Below are 12078 nucleotides of genomic sequence, written 5' to 3'. Positions count from 1 at the left end.
GGGAAGACTCCTGCAGACAGAATGACATTAAACTGAAGGTAGGGCTTGGATGGGTGGGAATGGTGTAGGGCAGTTCAGGAAAAGGGAAATTAAGGCAAAAGGTGGAGGTAGGAAGGTGCCAGATCCCTGTGTGGGGGGGAATGAGGTGGTGATGAAGATATAGTACACGGCTTAAAGGAAGAGTTAAATATAAGTCAATACTTTGGGGGCTTAAATTTAACATGGTAAATTAACAGGTTTAGTATCCTAAAATATTTTTTTCCTTTTTTATTTTTTATTTATTTTTTAGTTTTTTATTTATTTATCCTCACCCGAGGACACTGTTTGCATTTATCTTCAAACAAAGCAGGAGGGAGAGAAGGGGGAAGAGAGAAAGAGAAACATCGATATGAGAGAGACACATCGAGTGGTCGCCACCTATACGACTGCAACCAAGGCCAGGCACAAACTGCAACCGAAGTACATGCCCCTAGCGGGAACCGAACCTGGTACTCTCTGGTTCGCAGGCTGACGCTCTAGCCGCTGAGCCAAACCGGCCAGGGCTATTTTTATCTTTTATTTATTTATTTTTTTAATTGATTTTACAGAGGAAGGGAGAGGGAGACATAGAAACAGTGATGAGAGAGAACATCAATTGGCTGCCTCCTACATACCCCCCACCAGGGACCCAGCCCACAACCTGGGCATGTGCCCTGACTGGGAATCAAATCCGTGACCTCTTGGTGCATGGATCAACACTCAACCATGAGCCACACTGGCCAGGCATTTTTTTCCTGTTTTTTAAAATATATATTTTTATAGATTTTTTTTTAGAGAGAGAGGAAAGCAGAGAGAGAAACATCACTGTGAGAGAGAAACATGGATTGGCTGCCTCCTCCACGCCCCCTACTGGGGATGGAGCCCAAAGTTTGGGCATGTGCCCTGACCAGGAATGGAACCAGGATCTGTCAGTCCGTGGGTCGAAGCTCAATCCACTGAGCCACACCAGCCGGGCTTTTTTCCTTTTTCTATTAGAGAACTGTCTGCAAACAAATCTTTACTTGATGAGAAATTTAAACATAATTACATCTGGTGTATTATATGCATATTTCATTGCTTTATTAAATCCTTCAAACAACATAGTTCTTGGAAGTATAATTAACCTTTTTAGAACATTACCTCACAATAGAATGAATGAACCGTAAACTTCAGATGTTCTTTCCAAAGACCCCCTTAGTCTGTAATTGCTGTAGTGACACCAAGAGATGCCATGTGGTAGTGGCCTAGGGGAGCAATGGTGGTGGTACCCAGCTCACTACTCCCACCCCACTTCTTCTGGTGACAAACTTTCTGGCCACGAGAAAGGGTATGTCAGCCAGGCCTGGACTATTGCAGTATCCCATTCCCCAGACCACAGAGATTGGACCAGTGGTGGTTATGTGACCCAAGCAGGGCCAATCAGAATTATTCCGTAGGAATGATGCACAGAGGTAGAAAGAGAGATTTGTGGGGTTATTTTACTTCCAGAACTATCAAGCTGGGGTTGCCCCATGGAGGAAGAGAGCCTGTTGGCAAAGACAAGCAGAGATGAAAAATAGGACCTATCGGTGCTGAGTCCCATTTTCAGGGTCTCTGCAGCTCTTCCTCCAATCCAGGGATTCAGTCCCAGGATCCTTCCAACTGCTGAGCCAATAAATTCCCCTCTGAGTTGCATTTCTGTCACTTGCAACCAAGAGTCCTGACAACACAAGGGTGAACTGTAAGAGAGGCTGCTAGGTGCCACCACATCATACCATATCTCATCAAAGTTAAGATGCCCTTAACTGTAAAATTTACTACACATGTACTACGAAAAAAGGGGAACATGCTACCAAATAAGCCCTGACAAACCATTGATTATAAGATGCATCCTGGTTTCAGAAACATGAAAATGTTTTTTTTGTTTTTTTTTAAAGTACTTTCTAGAACTGATGAAATATAATACCTGTGTGCCCTAGGATGAGTTATTTAATTTCCATCATCCTCAGTGTTTTCATCTATAAAGTGAGGATAATAATACTGATTTCATAGGTTTGTGAGGATTAGAAATAACAGATTTAAAGTACCTGGCTAGTGTGGCTCAGTGGTTGAGCATTGACCCACGCACCAAGAGGCGGCTGGTTCAATTCCCAGTCAGGGCACATGCCCAGGTTGTGGGCCCAATCCCTAGTTGGGGGGCATGCAGAAGGTGGCCAATCAATGTTCTCTCTCTTTGATGTTTCTATCGGTCTCTCCCTCATCCTTCCTCTCTCTCTAAAAATCAATAAAGAAAAAAAATTTTTTAAAGTACCTACACACAAATATTCTAAGCAGTATTATTTATAATAGCCAAAAACTGGAAACTACCTAAATGTCCATCAACTGGTGAATGGATAGATAGAAATAAAAAAGGAATGAGGTATTGATACATGCTATGCCATGGATGAACCTTGAAAACTGTCTGCTAACTGAAAGAAGTCAGACACAAGAGATTGCATATTGTATGAGTCTATTTCCATGAAGTGTCCAGAAAAGACAAACCTATGTAGAGACCAAAGCAGAGCCACGGTTGCCTGGGGCAGGGAGAGAAGAGGAATGAACAGTAGACTGGCATGAGGAACCTTATTGGGGCAATGGAAATATTTTCAAACTGCACAACTTGGTAAATTTGCTAAAAATTCATTGAAGTGTGTACTGGAAATGAGTGAATCATACAATATGTAAAATATGATTCAAAAGTTATAAGAAATAGATGTAAAATGTCTAGAATAGTTTTTCAACATGGTGGGATTCTGAAGAAGTGGTGACTCTTCTCCACTCAGGTTCTAAATCCATAAAGCTACTTCTTCCTGGAAGGGGCAACATTGTCTTTTTATACATCCTGGAGGGCAGTTAGAGGAAGCACTGCTTCTAGAAACCACTCTAGTCGGTTCAGCTGTGCAGCGTCCTTTGGGAGCCGGGAGGGAGGCCCCATCTACAGAGCAGACTAAAGGGACATCAGGAAGCTCAACCTCAACCGTCCTACCCTTCCACTCACCACCACCACTGCACGTACAAACCAAGAGGTTAGTGACCTACCGTGTCCCCCAGTCTATCCTGGAGTCAGTGAAAGGTCACAGAATATAAAGAAATGGGGTTGCCCCAGCCGGTTTGGCTCAGCGGTTGGAGCGTCAGCCTATGGACCAGAGAATCCTGGGTTCGGTTCCCGCTAGGGGCATGTACCAAAAAAAAAAAAAACAAAGAAAGAAAGAAAAAGAAATGGGGCTGATTGCACCTCCTAGAAAACTAGTTTCATCCTTAAGAGTCTTCTAGGCAGCCGCACCCTCCATTTGTCCACTTCCTTCCTCATGTTCTGGAGGTCACGAGCCTTGAGACCCGGATGTCACAATGTCACCCTCGGCAAGTCAGGATGCTCAGACGCTGATACAAACATTTGACCATAACCCCAGAAAGACACTTCTAAGAAGGCTCTCCAGCCCAGAGCTTGGGGTCAGTTCCCAGAAGTGGCTGCGCCACTGGAAAGGAACATGGGCTTCGGTCTGCAGCTCCTGGTGACCTTGAGCATTGACCTCAGGAGCCACCGTTCTTGTCAGCCTGGTGAGTGCCAGGGTGGAGAGGAGCTTGGCCTCACCTGGACATAGAAAGAGGGATGACAGTCCTGGCCGGTTTGACTCAGCAGTTAGAGCGTCGGCCTGCAGACTAGAGAGTTTTGGGTTTGTTCCGGTCAAGGGCACGTACCTTGGTTGTGGTTCGTCCCCGGCCCTGGTTGGGGTCCTGTGGGAGGCAACCAGTTGGTGTGTCTCTCTCACACTGATGTTTCTCTCCTTCCCTCTCTCTCATCAATGTTTCTTCCTCCCTCCCTTTCTCTCTCCCTCCCACCCTATCTGAAGATAAATGGAAAGATATCCTTGGGTGAGGATTAAAAAAAAAAAAGATGGATGACAAAGGATACAGGGAAAGGTGAGGGCTCCTTCCCAGGTGCCTCCTCCACACCCTGTTCCCCAATTCCTAGAGCACAGATCTGATAACAACAGCCCCACTTCCTCCCCTTGTCAGTCTGGCTTCAACCCAAGGCTGCCTCATTTTCTTGCCCCCCCCCCCCCCAGGAATCCCTCGCAAGCCACACAAGACTCCCCGCTGCCCCAAGAACATCTGCTTAACTTCCTTTATTCCTCCTGGAATATTCTGCCCCGTCTTGGCTCCCTGGAATCCTACCCAGCCTTCCAGGCCCATCTCAAATATCACCGCACCCATAAAGGCTTCCAGACTCTTCCCCACAGCACACCATCTGTGTATCAGACGCCTGCAATGGGTCCTCCCCAAGCAGACCGTGAGACCCCACTCCCTCCCAGCCACAGCCGATTGGCCCTGAATGGCCAATCTGTTGCCTGGCAGAGGCTGGTGAGGGGGGACCTGGTGCTCAAGGATGAGCTGGGCCTACAAATTCTCTCTAGAGAATTTTAACTGCAGGCAGGCAATCGGGCAGGAGGACCAGCTGAAAGGATGCATGGGGGGGGGGGGGGCGGGGAGGAAGGGATGGACTGAGCGTGGCCCCACAATCCAGGCTGTGAGGAAGCAGAATCTGGAACACAGTGAGAGGCTGCACGTAAACAAAGCCCCGCTCTGCGAAGAAGGGAGGCCACCTTGGAGAGGAGCTCACTTCCCCCCACTCCTCAGGTAACCCACAGAGAGAGCTGTGCAGCATCCAAGCCAGGGACATGCTGCTGAGGACTCTTCCCATGAAATAACTTTGCAGAGTGTGGTCATTTGGAAAGGTTAACTCCAAAGCAAGCCAGGGATGCAGGCTTGATGGCAGAGGAGGAGGTGTGATCAGTACTGCTTGGTCCCCAGCACAGCTACCCTCCCCCACCTCCAGAAAGGACTACTGCTGCCTTCCCAGCCACAGGTCACAGAGACACCCAGAAACAAGGACCCCCGTCCCGGGGCTACCATATCTCTCATCTGTAACTACCTCACTGCACCAGGAGCTCCAGGAGCCAGGCTCAGTATCCTACCACTGCCTCTGGGGAGCCTATCATTAAGACAGTTTTCACATCTTTATTTATTTTTTATCCTCACCCGAGGACATTTTTCCATTCTTTATTCAGATAGAGTGGGAGGGAGAGAGAGAGAGAAACATCCATCGACATGAAAGGGACACATCGAGTGGCTGCCACCTGCACAACCAACCAGGGCCAGGGACAAACTACAACCGAGGTGCATGCCCTTATCGGGAACCGAACCCGGGTCTCGGGACTATAGGCCGATGCTCTAACCGCTGAGCCAAACCAGCCAGGGCTCACATCTTTATTTTATTTATTTATTTTTTTAAAGTTCTTTTTTTTTTTTTTTTATCCTCACCCGAGGATATTTTTCCATTTTTTGTACAGATAGAGTGGGAGGGAGAGAGAGGAAGGGAGAGGGAGAGAGAGAGAGAAACATCGATGTGAAGGGACACATCGAGTGGCTGCCACCCGCACGACCAACCAGGGCCGGGGACAAACTGCAACCGAAGTACGTGCCCTTAGCGGGAACCGAACCCGGGTCTCTCCGGACCACAGGCCGACGCTCTAACCGCTGAGCCAAACTGGCCAGGGGCGCTCACATCTTTATTTTAAAACAATTTTTTTTTCATTGATTTTAGGGACAGAGGAAGAAAGAGATAGAAACCTCCATGAGATAGAACATTGATTGGCTGCCTCCTGCACACACACACACACACACACACACACACACACACACACCGGGGATCTAGCCCACATCCTGGGCATGTGCCCTGACCAGGAATCTGGTGACCTCTTGGTCGACACTCAACCACTGAGCCACATCGGCCCAGCAGTATTCATATCTTTAAAATGGAATAATAATAGTTGTCTGCTCACTACATGTGGTTGCTAAGATTCAGTGCTTTCTACATAGAAAGAGCATCCTATGTCCTCCTGCGCTCTACAACATGATGACAGAGACCAAGCAGGCGGTCACTCCTGTGACAGAGACAGGGCTGAGGCAGACAGCGAGGACGTACCCCAGGTGTCTCGTGGTCCCTCTGAGCCCGTTTGTTCCTATGGCACCTGACCCAGGCAGCCATACACTGTCTGCTCCTCGCCCTCACCCCAGTCACCTGCTGCCACTTCAGTTTCTGCTCCTCTTGACAGTTGTCTTGTGTCCAGAAATGCCCCCGTCTCTAGGCTCAAGGTCACAGTGCCCACCAGCTCTGGCCCTGGCAGGATGGCACAGGGCATCTGAAGGCTGATGTCAAGCACAGAACCATTCCCCTCCGGGTTCTGGAGAACACAAGCCACCCAGAGAATTCACCTCAAAGGTTGCTGGTTGCCTACCCAAAATCCACTTGTCCCTTCCTCCTTGGTAACTGACCCTTGTGTTGTTGGTAAGGGACTAGGCTAAAAATCTACATTACATGTTTGCAGCTGCGGTTGCCAAGGAGATGTAAGTGGACATCACTGGGTGGGACTTCTGGGAAGGCTCTCTCACAGGGTGGGGGGTGCTGACTCAACAGAGAATTAGCCCCTTTTGTCCTTCCCACCTTCCTCCTCAGGACTCAGAGGTGATGGTTAGAGCACCTGCAGCCATCTTGTACCATAAGGTAATCTTGAGAGTGGCAGCCACGAGCTAATAATAGTTACTGTGACTGTGGAACTGCACACCCCAGAAACCTGGAATTCCAGCCTTTGCATTTTTTATGTAAAAGACAGACACATGGACTCAAGCTGACTTCACATAAAAAGGGTCTTCCTAAAAAGACTGTCAAAATTTTCATCCTCTGACTTCCTGAGGAGGATCCTGGGTCCTAAACCATGCTTTCCTAATATGTTTTGTGCAAACCACGTTTTTACAAATCTAGCCGTTGTTCCCCATTGACTTAATGAATTTTAGAGATGCCTCTGACATTTAGTGTTCAGTTGGCAATTATGCCTAACCAGTGTTGTTTTAAGTTTTTCAAATTTTTCTCTCCTCAGTCAGTTGGGGAATGACCAGTAAACAACACTTAAAAACCCCAAAGAGCCACTTGAAAGAGAAGAATCTTATTGAAAGATCAGTGTAATACCAACCGCGATGTGTTTTGTGACTTTACACTTCTTAGAGCAGTGGCTGTGAGGTGACCCCCACGTGCACACACACCCCTGCCCCGAAGAACTAAGCCAGCGGCCTGGCCAGAGATGGCGGCAGAGGTGGGCCCTGCTGGACAAGCGGACGAGTGGGCTGACCAGGTCTCCAGGCCCCTGGTAACTGCTCACCCTTGAAACTGGAATTGAAAGCTGAGTGGATAGCACAGAGGAGCCCATGAGAGCAGGGTGTGGCCTCCAGTGTGGGTCCCCTGACCCAGGGAGCTTGCTTAAAGGGATCCCAAGAGAGTTTCTCCCCAGAGGTAAGAAACTGCATTTTCCCAAGTACATTCAAGGCCGTGGGTGTTGTTCATAAGCACTCTGATTTTAAAAGGGTCCGGAGTCAAAATCCATTTAGGAAAAATGCTTACACAGGTTCCACGGCTCCAAGCCTTGCCCAAGCCGAATTCCCACAGTAAAGGCCTCCTGGGTGAGCGCATGTGCATGGGACCCTCAGTGCCACCAGCCAGACCTGCACCTGCTGAACACACCTAGGAAATTCCAGGTTAAGGCATCATTTCTTCCAAAGGCCCAGCTTCATTTCATTATGGACGCCCAGACACCGTGCTGGGCTCTGGTGGAAAGACAGGGAGCAGCTTCGGTTGAGATCTCTAGAACCTAGTTTTAGGAAGAGGTTGGGCAAGGAGGAATAAGGCACTAGTCCAAGGACTTATTAGCACTATGTAAAGGCAAGTGCAGAGCAGGGCTAATTAGAATGCAGATGTCTTAACAGAGAGAAGGACACTCCCCCAGACGGATGGGAGGGGGGTGGGCAGGAGCTCACCTGTGTCCTGAGGCGTGCCAGGCCCTGCGGAGGGTGGCAAGAAGAGGAACTAATTCTGGATTTAGGAAGGAAAGGAGACAGCACTGCCCGGGGCCTGGAATATCAGGAAGCAAAGGAGGTAGCGTGTTCCTTCCCAGGGTGCTGTTTCTTTCCACCTTGATAAAAAGAATTCCGATAGAGGGGTGGGTAGGCAAATAATGGCAAACTGGGCATATCTTTTAGAGGCAAATCAAATGGACTCAGTTACAGTGCACATGATCCACTCTCCCCTCTCCACTGGATCATCCCCATTAGCAGGGACACACGCTGCCACTTCTCCCAGCGAGAAAAGAGCCCTTTCTGTCACACCTCTCTCTCCAGCTACCCCTCTCTGCTGGCTTCACGACAAAACTCTGCTAATGAGTCGTCCATCCCTCCCCTTCTCTCTTGGACCCACTCCAATCAGGCTCGGGCCCCACTGCTCCTCCAAAACTTATCTTGCCAACGTCATCAGTACCCTCCCAGTTGCTGGACCCAGAGTGTCCACGCTGAGTCCTCATGACTTGACCTCGCAGCAATGTCTGACCTCACTCCCTCCTCTTGGTAGCACCCTCTTCTCGGGGCTTCTGGGACACACCTGCCTGGTTTCTTCCTGGCTCTGCTCCTTCCCAGGCTTCCTGCTGGGTCCTCCCCAACTCACTGGCTTCTATGCAATGGAGAGTCCCTGGGCTCAATCAACCCATGGACCCTTCTCTTCCCTACCCATCCCTCCTCCCTACGTTGGTGTTCTCCAAAAAAAGTTAACATGAACCACAGGCAGAATTAAAAATTTCCTAATCGTAGTCCTGGCCAGATTGGCTCGGCAGTTAGAGCATTAGCCCAAGGACCGAAGGGTCCTGGGTTCTATTCCTAGTCAAGGGCACGTACCTGGGTTGCAGGCTCAATACCTGGCCCTGGTCAAGGTCATGTGGGAGGCAACCAATTGATATGTCTCTCTCACATTGATGTTGCTCTCCATCCTTCCCTCTCTCCCTTCCACTCTCGCTAAATAAATCAATGGAGCCCTGGCCGGTATGGCTCAGCAGTAAGAGCGTTGCCCGCAGACTGAAGAGTCCTGGGTTCAATTCCAGCCAAGGGCATGTACCTCAGTTGAGGTTCCTCCCCATCCCCGGTTGGGGTTGTATGGGTGGCAACCAGTCAATGTGTCTCTCTCACATCAATGTTTTTCTCTTTTTCTTCCCCACTCTGTCTGAAAATTAATGTAAAAATATCCTTGGGTGAGGATAAAAAAATAAAAATAAATAAATGGGAAAATATCATTGGGTGAGAATTAACAAACAAAATTTTCTAGTAGCCATTTTTAATTTTATTAAAACATTTTTTTCTTGCCCTGGCCGGTTTGGCTCAGCGGTTGGAGCGTCCGCCTGCGGTCCGGAGAGACCCGGGTTCGGTTCCCGCTAAGGGCGCGTACCTCGGTTGCAGTTTGTCCCCGGCCCTGGTTGGTGGCGGCCACTCGATGTGTCCCTTTCACGTCGATGTTTCCCTCTGTCTCTCTTCCTCTCTCTCCCTCCCACTCTATCTGTACAAAAAATGGAAAAATGTCCTCGGGTGAGGAAAAAAAAATAAAATTTTTTTTCTTTATTGATTTTAGAGACAGAAGAAGAAAGGAAGAGAAACACTGATGAGAGTGAACATCAATTGGCCACCTCCTGCATGCCCCACAATGGGGATTGGGCCCATAACTTGGGCATGTGCCCTGACCGAGAATCAAACCGTTAACCTCTTGGTGCATGGGTCAACGCTCAACCACTGAGCCACAATGACTGGGCTCTAGTAGCCATTTTTTTCAAAAGTAAAGTAGAAAATAGGTAAAATTAATTTTAATACCATTTTCTTAACTAAGTAGAGCCAAATAGTACCATTTAAACGTGTAATCTATATAAAAATTATTAATGAGATATTTTACTTTTTTGGCACTAAATCCTTGAAATCCAGTGTATATTTGACACAGCATATCTCAAACTAGATGCCAAATTTTTATTGGAAATTCTTGATCTATTTTTAGATTTGATAAGCTCTATAGTTGAAAAAATAGATTTATATAACTGAGTTGTTCCAAACATTCTTGAATTTTTCCAATAACTGAATCAAATAGCAGTTTAAATTTTTTAATTAATTGCCCAGCCAGTGTGGCTCAGTGTTTGAGCAGCAACCCATGCACCACGTGGTCACCGGTTCCATTCCCAGTCAGGGCACATTCCCAGGCTGTGGGCCAAATCCCCAGTGGGGGGCATGCAGGAGGCAGCCAGTAAATGTTCCCTCTCATCAATGTTTCTATCTCTCTCCCTCTCCTGTCCTCTATCTCTAAAATCAATAAAGAATAAATTTTTTAAAATTTTAATTAAAATTTAGTTCTTCAGTTGCACAATTTCCACTCATTTCAAGTGCTCAGTAGACCCACGTGGCTAGTGGCTACTGCACTGGACAGCACAGAACTAGATAATATCAGAAAATTGTGCATCTAAATATCAGCAAGTCTGTGCAGACGACTTCCCATTTTTATCTCCAGACAGCACACATCCTCTGCTCTACAGACCTGTCTAACAAGTGTCCACTCAACCCCGCACTGGGCTGTCTAATTTAGGGCGCCTCGCACCTAACCTTTCAAAACTGTCCCAGAGAGGCTCACATCCACCCACCAAACCCGCGAGGCCAGTTTTCTCCACCTTGGTTAACAGCAACTCTTTCTTCCTGTTGCCTAAGCCAAAACCTTGGTACTTTCCTTGACTCCTCTCTCTTTCCTACCTCACATCTGGCCTGGCAATAAATCCGGGCAGTCTTTCCTAAAAAGTCTTTACAAAATCCCACCGCTTCTTGCCGCCTCCGCAGCCACCAGCCTAAGCAACGCCCCATCGCCTCCTGGGATTACTGCAAGAGCCTGCCGACCGGTCTCAGCGCTTCTGGCCCTGGCCCTGGCCCTGCCCCTGCAGTCTGTTCGCCAACCAGAAGGCTGCTTTTAAATGAAGTCAGACGTGTCCTTCCTCTGCTCTGAACCCTGCCGGGCTCTTCTTGGCACGCAGAACAGAAGCCCAAGTCTTCACAGTGGCCCATAAGGTGCTCCAACACCTGACCCTTTCCTCTCCATCTCCTAGCCGCCTCCTCCACACTGGCCTCCTGGCTGTTCTGGAACAAAGTAGGTCGCCAGACATCTGCAAGGTTGGCTCAATGCCCCGAGGCCTTTACTACAAGCTCACTGTGGCCTTCTCGGTGAGGCGTTCCCGGTCCCCGTATCCCAAAGCCCACCCCTCCAAAACACACATTTCATACCCTTCCCTGCTCTCTCGGCCCTTATTACCATCTACCATACGCTTTACTTCTGTTCTGCCTTTTTAATTACAAGATACGCTCCCGGAGAGCAGAGTCTTTGTGTTTGTTTTTGCTGCTCTATCCCCAGTGTCTAGAACAGTGCCTGGAACCTATTAGACGCTCAGTAAATACTTTAAATGAAGGAATGACTTCCAGGCAGGGGGAAAAGCTGGAGCAAATCCACGGGCAGCTGCTATCTCCAGAAGCCTGAAGCTGGGGTTGGGGAGCCCACGGGGTGCGGGGGGATGGGGTAGTCTGGGGTGAGCACTGAAATCTCCCGCACTGGAACTTTCTCTCTGCATCAGGGGAGTGGGCGCGGGAAGCGCAGCGCCCCGGGAAAGCGGCGGATGGAGCGGATGGAGCGGGGCTTCCCGGCCCGTCACCTGCTGAGAGGCCTGGAGAAAGCGACAGGCGGGTTGGCGGCCTCCACTACAACTGCCCCCGATTCTAAAACCACGGGGGTGGATTTGCTGTGAGGATTCTACGTGATAAATGCCCCCACGGGGGAGTGGAGGGCGGGGCGGGCCGGGCTTTGTCCCGGGAGGAGGAGCACGCATCACGTGACTGCGGATTGGGGGGGCCCCCCTCCCACACGTCCCCCTACCCTGCGGGACTGCTGTCCCTAAAAGTGACTGTGCGGCCGGGTGATGGGCGGCGAGGCTGGGAGGGCGGCTGAGGCTGCACCGCAGCGGTAAATCCTCCCGGACGGCCGGGGCCACGCGCCCGGGACTGTGCTGGCGGAGGACACTGCGCTCCGGGCCGGCGTGGCCTCGGAAGCCCCGGCTGCTGGGCGCGGGGACGCGGGGGTGGGGGCGGGGCGCGTGCCCG

This window comes from Molossus molossus, unplaced genomic scaffold, assembly GCF_014108415.1.
Source record: "Molossus molossus isolate mMolMol1 unplaced genomic scaffold, mMolMol1.p scaffold_m16_p_23, whole genome shotgun sequence".
Taxonomy (NCBI): domain Eukaryota; kingdom Metazoa; phylum Chordata; class Mammalia; order Chiroptera; family Molossidae; genus Molossus; species Molossus molossus.
This window is presented reverse-complemented; position numbering follows the sequence as displayed.